Source organism: Pinus tabuliformis, chromosome 5_1 (genome assembly GCF_031772625.1).
Source record: "Pinus tabuliformis cultivar Carrire ecotype Pingquan chromosome 5_1, CPIR1, whole genome shotgun sequence".
NCBI classification, from domain to species: domain Eukaryota; kingdom Viridiplantae; phylum Streptophyta; class Pinopsida; order Pinales; family Pinaceae; genus Pinus; species Pinus tabuliformis.
Window position 1 is genome coordinate 587,550,436 of NC_142305.1, and position 8,405 is coordinate 587,558,840.

Below are 8,405 nucleotides of genomic sequence, written 5' to 3' on the forward strand. Positions count from 1 at the left end.
TATTGTTTTATAATATTTAAGTTTCTCACATATTTAACGAATATCAATTTAATATTAATTTTTTAATGAATAATAAATATTTGATTATATAATATTGTTATAAAGAGTTATAAAGAATATTGTTTTATAATATTTAAGTTTTTTTTTTGTTTTTTGTTTCCATTTTAGAAGAGAAAAAAAAATTATTTTTATTAATAAAAATAGTTATATAACTTGTATTTGACACAAAACTCTCTACATGGTTTTTTTTACAAAAATCGCAGAAGAAAACCGTTATCACTTCATCTTGAAATATCTTATTTTCTACTTTACTATCTAATATTTGCTATATTTGCTATAATGTATGCACATTATAGAAAAAATTAAAACATTATAATTATAATTTAATTTCAATAATTTTAATTAAAATTTAAAATAAAATTATAAAAAATATATTTAAAAAAATTAAAAATATAAAACATTTAAACTATTTCAAATTTTATACTAACATAAACTATTTCAAATCTTATACAAACATAAAATTTGTAAACCACCTTTCCGTATAATAAAATTGTAATTAAGATTAAATTTTTTTTACATATCATGTAATTTAATTATTTTTTATTAATTTCAAATTTTGATTTAAATAGCCTTTAAAAATGGCTTTAATCCTTAAGAATAAATAAAAAAATAGTTCGCATAACATCAAATCTATAGGGAAATAGTTCCAGTTTGTGTTACATTCATAGATTCACATGTCCAACGCCCCAGGAATTTATATCCGATAGTCAAAGCTTTCTTAAATTTTGAAAAGTAACTTTAATTTAATATAAAAGATAACTTTAAGATGAAAAAATCTAATTTACATCCCATCAAATCCTTTTTTTTCAGAGGAAAAAAACCATCATAGATTTATATATTACATCAAATCCTTAATTACACTGAAAACATGACATTCCAGCCAAGTTCACAGATCGAACCCTGGGCGGGCAGCCGCTGGAAACGATACACGATGGTCAAAGTTTCAGAAGCCCAAAATGCCATCGACAAACTGGTAGTACCGCCTGCACAATCGCCTGCTCAGAGCTAGCACTCTGATGACAGTTCCAAACCCAATTGCAACTCCCATTCCCATTCCAGCTTTCCACGATTCCCACCAATGCATTGTCTGCTCACCGTCCTCGTCCTCGTCCTCTCCTGCACCGGAATAAGAAGTATGATCGCTGCAGTTTCGTTGAATTTGATGCCCACAAAGCTTCGAATTCCCCCAGAATGAAGACGCCTCAAACTTTAGTCCATTTGGAATCCTCCCTGACAGATTGTTATTCGATAGGTTTAAATAGCCCAATGAGTTCAGAGTTCCAAAATTTTCGGGTATTCGTCCCGATAAATTGTTGGATGAGATATCTAAAGCTTCTAAATTCACCAGTTCCGCGAATTGGAGGGGAATGTATCCCGTAAAGTGATTATGTGATAGATTCAGAGACTGTAAACCCTTAAGATCGCTCATGCCATCGGGAATGTGACCGCAGAGATTGTTTGCGGAGAGGTCCAGAAGAGTCACAGTGGAGAGGATGTATTTATACGACATTTCCTGACCCTTGACCATCAGGTAAAGTTCTTCTTTATAGTAATTTGCGTAGACAAGCGCACTTGGCGGTGATCTTGCGAAATCTTTATTCCTCAATGCTGACAAGTTTGAGATACATGGTGGTATCGAACCTGACACATGGTTTATTGCCAGATCCAGAATTTGGAGTTGTTGAAGGTAGCAAATCTGGATAGGTATCTCACCTTCTAAATTATTTGATCTGAGGACAAGTAAGCGGAGCTTTGAAAGATCGGAGATCCATTCAGGGACTTTGCCTGATAAGCTGTTTCCACTCAATTCGAAAATTTCCAACATTGTTCAATTTCGGAGGGATGACGGAACATTTCCAATTAACCTGTTGTTATTGATCTGCAATACCTGGAGTTTCTTCAATTTTCCGAATTCCATCGGTATGCGCCCTTCCAAATTATTTTTTGCTACATTCAATACCTTGAGAGCAGAGCAATTACTGAAACTCGAAAGCAACTGCCCGCTAAGATTATTGGCTGAAAGATCCAGAGCCTCTAGATACTCTGTTTGCTCACAGATGCAAAGAGGAATCCGGCCCCCGAGTTTATTTGCTGCTAAAGATAAGAAATTAAACCATGCAACATCATGCAGATTTCTGAAGGCACTGTACCTGTAAGGTTATTTACCGACAGATCAAGTACCGACGGGAAGCCTGAGACAGAACTTCGTGGACGGGGAAGGCTTCCATGAAATAGATTCTCTCGTAAGTCCACCACTTTCAAAGAAGTCGATGAGTTATACAGCTGTGTTGGTATTGGCCCTTTCAACTGATTGTGTGCAAGGTATAAGCTCTCAAGTTTGGGGAGATTCCAGAGCCATGAAGGGATTTGTCCTGTGACAGTGTTACTGGACAGGTGTCGTCATAGAACGTTGAGTCTTCATAAAAGGGGGTAAACCCCCCTTTATTTGACAAACAGATAATCTCAATGCATCTAAATCAAATGGTGGAGTCCAGTTAGACGTGACATTCAAGGTTAATTTGTTACTGGACAGATCAAGATATTTCAGATTGTTCAGACTTCGGAAATGTGACTCTGAGATTGCTCCGCTCAAAGTGTTGTAAGACAGACTGATATAGGTCAGTTTAGACAACGATCCTAGAGATAATGGGAGAGGTCCTGTCAATTTGTTGTAGCTTAGGTCTAGTACAGTAAGCGAGTGGAGGGAGCCCAACGACTCTGGTATCATTCCCCTCAGATTGTTCTTCTGCAGTTGTAGCACGGTCAGAGATGACAAATTTCTTATAGAAGATGGTATGGAGCCATATAAACTGTTGTTTGGCATCTGGAAAAAGGTCAGGCTCTTCCATTGGCCCTGAAAAATCTGGGAAACGTTGCTAGATAATTTATTATTTGCCAAGGAAATCGATCGTATCTAAGCCTTGAGGCATCTGAGAGAGCTCAAACGGAAGAGATCCACTGAGATTTGCATTGCTCATCTGCAAATATATCAAACTGGTCATATTCGCTAACCATGTAGGGAATTCGGAATGAAAAGTGTTTCTATCCAGATGGAGAGTTTGTAGGTTTCTAAGTTTCTGCAGGGAAGGGGGAATGGAACCCTTCAGTCCACAGTTTGACATTGTAACATTTAAGAGGTGGGAAAGACTACTCACTGACTGTCCCCATGAAGACGACGTTGCCGAGAGATCGACTCCATTGAGAGAAAGATTTGTCAAGGCCGTGAGTTTAGCAAGCCATGAGAGGTCAGGACTTTTCAACTCAGAAACAGGGGTAGAGAGATCGAGTCCTGTCAAGTTATTCAGATTTCCGAGCTGCCATGGAACGGTACCTGCAAATCCAGCTGTGGACAGGTTGAGGTATTTCAAGTTTTTCAAAAAACCCAGCTCTTTAGGAATAGGTAGACCAGTGAAGTTATTGAAGCTGACATCTAAATGCTCCAAGGCCGTCAAGTTAAACAGTTCAGCAAGGCGCAAGATGCCGCTCAAACTGCAATTTTGCAAATCCACCGCAACTACAACACCGGTTCGGCTGTCGCAGGAGACACCTTCCCACTGGCAACAGCTGAAAGAAACATTCCAAGAAGCCAAACGTCCTGCGGGATCATGCAAACCGTTTTTAAAAGCCAGAAGAGATTGCATCTCCTGACTCGAACAATCACCGACTTTGCCTGAAACGGTTGTAAAAACGCTGGACACAACTATCCACCCACTGAACATTTGAATAACAAAACGGAGGAATCCTTTTTGCAGAATGGTCGTCCTCCGTGGTTCTTGACAAGTATCTGGATTGCAGGGTGGATTTGGCCATCACAAAATGGGAAATACAGGTCTCTCAGTTCTTGCAGGTGTTTATCTATAGGAACACACACCATACATATAAATAAACTAAAAGTTGAGCCGTCAAACATATGGAAATAAACTGGCTATTAAACTAAAAGCTAGAGCCGTCAAACATATGGAAATACTCTGGGTCAAAAGTAAAAGCTAGAGCCGCCCACAGATGGTCTAAAGCATCTACAAGTACGAGGAGAAGAAATGAGCATTTCACGAAGAAATGAGCATTTCACATTAGAGTCATTTCCAAGGATACTAAAATTGATATTTTATTTGATAGTGGGTCACAAGTTAATTTGATTTCCGAAGCAATCGTAAATAAGTTGGGTCTAGAAATAAAACTTTATAAAAAGCCATATTCATTAGGTTGGATGTGTAATAAAATTAAACTACAAGTTCCGAAACAATGTAAACTTCGTTTTGTTATTGGGTCAAAATTTGTAGATGAGGTTGAGTTACACATAGTTTTATTGGACATATGTGGAATTGTATTTGGAAGTTTGTACTTTTATGATATGAATGCTATTTTCTATGGAACTAAAAATAAGTATCAATTCACTAAGGATGCAATTGAATATATTGTAAGGGATCATAAACTCAAAGATAATTTCTCTCTCATAAATTCAGGATAGATGAAAAAGATTGTAAATTCAAGCAAACAATTTTTACTTATGATTGTAAAAGCAAAGGATATTGATAAATCCGATGCTTTCCAAAGCTGTAATCCTAAGCAGAAAGTAGATCTAGTTAAAGTTGTTTTCGATTATTTTAATTGAGGCTACATGTAAATCATTTAAATACGAGATCTCCCTCATAACTTTTTGCTTTTAGATTTAATTTAAAAAATGCCATAAAATAAAATTTTAGATTTAATTTAAAAATTGAGATAAAATAAAATAAAATATTTTGATTTTGAAATGAGTTATGATTTTTGGGCATGTGGTATTGGCCATGGTATTGTAACAAATCTTATTTACAAGTTAATAATATCCGTAGTAAAATGGGGGTGAATATCCATGGTTAAGAATCTCGTTATATTATGAGTATTATGCTTTTATTTGCTTATTAATTAAATTTAAATATGGTAATCACAATAATGTTTTTGGGGTCAACGTTTTGAACCCTTAGTTGTAGTTCATCATTAGAATAAATAATGTGTTTATCATTAGAGTAAATAATGTGAAGAATCACCCTTAATTGTAGTTCATCATTAGAACATATAATGTGGAGATTCTTTAGAGAATTCAACACAAAAATTAAAAAGGAAAGTATTCATTTATTGAGGAATTTAGACTTCTGTGATCCATAATATTGTAAGATAATCTTCGGCAAAATCACATAGCGAATCTTTTGTCGACGCGTTTCGAACCAACCAGTGTGGTTCATCGTCAGGACAAGTTGATTTTGCCGAAGATTATCTTACTGTATTCATTTAGTCAAAAACAATAAAATAATAATTTAATAAACTCTAGAAAGTCAACTCTAATAAGTCAAAAAACATAAAAAGGAATAAAAATAAATACACTCATTTTTTTGTTATATAAAACTAAAATAATAATAATAATAAATTAATAAATATAAATAATGAAAAAGAGCAAGTACAAGAGAAAACTACTAAAGCATAATTATAAAGAAAGAATATAAATAAATAAATTAAAATAAATTAGGTAATAGTACCAAATATAAGAAAACAATTCCAAATTAGTCAAACAAATAATAATTTAATTAAAATAAGGAAGAGTAAATTAATTAAATAAATTTGATAATAATAAAAATAACAATAATAATAAATACATAACTTAATTAATTAAAAACAAGAATAGAGACGTAAAACTAAAGGATAAGATTAGAACTTGTAATATAGATTATCGTTCAAAAATATAATAAGTTAATGAGTAAATAGATAATATTAAATTATCATTCAAAAATATATTAACTTAATAAGTAAATTAAATAATTAAATAAATAAAACTGGGAAATATGAGAGAGTTAAGAAACAAATATGAGAGTTAAGAAACAGTCAAACAAATAATAGTTTAATTAAAATAAGGGAAAAAAATAGCAAATTAATTAAATAAATTTAATAATAATAATAAATAATTTAATTTAATATATATATATATATATTATTTTTTTAATATTGAATTATAATTCAAAAGAATAATAAGTTAAAAGACGAAAAATGGAATAACACGAAGAAAATAATAATGAGGAGTAAGTTTAATAAGAAAAATATATCTATAAGGTATTATGATTTAATAATAATAAATATTTTGATTTCGAGATTTCGAAGTATCTATAATATTGTGGATGTTTCGAGATTTCGAAATCAAAATCTTCAGCATGAAAATCTACAAACTATCAATAATTAGTATTAACTAAACAAATAAGAAAATTAAACTATATGAGATAACAAAAAATAATAAGAAAGTAGTATTAATTAAGATGCAAACAAATGAAAAAGAATGTCAAGAAAGAGAGGACAAGAAAAGGAGGAAGAAATTATAAAGAAACAGAAGGAATCCAACTACTACTTATCTTTTGCCCCTCTTCCATTTTCAAATTGCTAACATGTTGTAACATCCCCAAAATAAAAACATGTAATTAATTAGATTAATTTAGCAATTTATAATCAACATGCAATTGTCAACTAATTAACATCAAAGTTCAAAACTATAAGTAGGGATACTTACCTGTGTTTTCTGGGTTGAATGCTAGTTGAAGTCTTCTAACTGCAACAAGGTTTTGGGGACGACTCTCCACCCAACCGTAGGCTCAATTGCGCAAGGTCTTGCTACAATTGGCCGCCCCCGAGCCCTCAATCAATGTACTACTGCCAGGGTATCCTTTGTCAGATAACACTATTCTCCCAGGAGAATAGATGATGAAATCATGGAATGATGGAATGCTAGAATGCCTCTCATCTTCCTCATCATCTATTAAATAGAGCAACATTGGAAGGGGACCACATGCACACACTTCTGTGTCTACATGCAACTTTATTGCTTTTCTTGTTTTATTTCTTTTGTTTTTACTTTTTGATAGCTTCACTGATTTTTTTATTGTTTTATTTCTATTTATATTCCTTTAGAGCTTACTATTGTTATTTATTATTTTATTGTTATTTCTTATTACTATTTTTTATTTATTATTTATTTCTTGTATTTTTAATATTACATTATTTATTATTATTATTATTATTATTATTATTATTATTTATTACTTATTACTTAATTATTATTACTACTTATTATTAAGGGACATTACATACTCTCTCACTTTAAGGAACTTCGTCACGAAGTTAAGTTGAATTATTTATTATTTATTAATTATTTATTATTAAGTTGAATTATTTAACATTTTATTTTGCTATCTATTACTTCACGTTTGCCCGACACCTCTGCTGAACTAGTATAACCAGCAAGCATCGAAAGTTTCCACAACATCCGGGAAATCTCAAGGAATCTCTGTCATTTTTTCCACTTTCGGCACCAGGCATAAGCCTACCCAGTCTGTATCCTAGTCCAAGGCTGGCCCCAAGGTTCGCGCCTGACTCAGACCTCATCTGCCCTAAGGCAAGCATCCAGTACGGTACTCAATGACTCTGAGCATCTCACAAGGCTGGCCCACTCCCTCCACAACTATTAAGGCACACAGCCCCAGGCATCGAAGTCCTTACACCCCCACTAGTGTTGGGTCCCTATAATACTAGTGATTACCCCATTACTATTGTAGTTATACCCCTTATTTATATTGATGTACCCATGTAGTGCCCATATTGTTACTATTGTGCCACATAGAAGCCCACTATTGTTATTGTTGTGCCCTACAATATTATTGTTATGTAGGCTTTGATTGTATTGGGACCACTTAGACTCCTATATATAGAAAGGAGGTATTTTCATTTGTATCATCCAAGAATTGTTCATTTATGTAATGTAAAGGAGGTTGCCCCCTCGAAGAGGCTGAATTCTAAGGCGTGGATCTCTCTTTTCTATCTTTTTGTGAGCTGGTTTCATAACATTTGGTATCAGAGCTTTGGATTCTAGGGTTTCGCTGCTCCAAACAGGTCATCGTGGCATTTTCACTATAACTTTTTTTCTGTGACGTTTCAGAAGTCGTAAAAAAAACCCATTTGAGAAGACATCGCGCTGAACCTTGGGTCCGAATTTCAGAGCTTTTCGCACGATATTTTCGGAGATATGATCTCAGGAAGTTGGTCTTTTTGATGACTCCTGAATTACACTCAAAACAGGTGACCTGGGGAAAATCGTCATAACTTTCGTTCTGAGCATCGGATTGAAGTTTCGTAAGAAGGTACAGAAAGAGGACGGACTGTAGTTTCTTGTGGGTGTTTTTCAGATCCAAAGGTCGAAACAGTGACTCGTGGCACATTGTACAACTTCGCTCTACTGAACCAGTCTAAAAGCAAGTCACCGTGGGAGATTTCACATAACTCTTCCTTGGAGAATCCAATTTGGCTCAGACTTGTGGCATTGGAAAGAGGAC

General features: G+C 33.7%; 1 pseudogene; it reads right to left on the reverse strand.

Annotated features, from left to right (window-relative positions):
- Positions 1–881: 881 nt before the first annotated feature.
- Positions 882–3,937, reverse strand: LOC149166217 (receptor-like protein EIX1; annotated as a pseudogene).
- Positions 3,938–8,405: the final 4,468 nt, after the last annotated feature.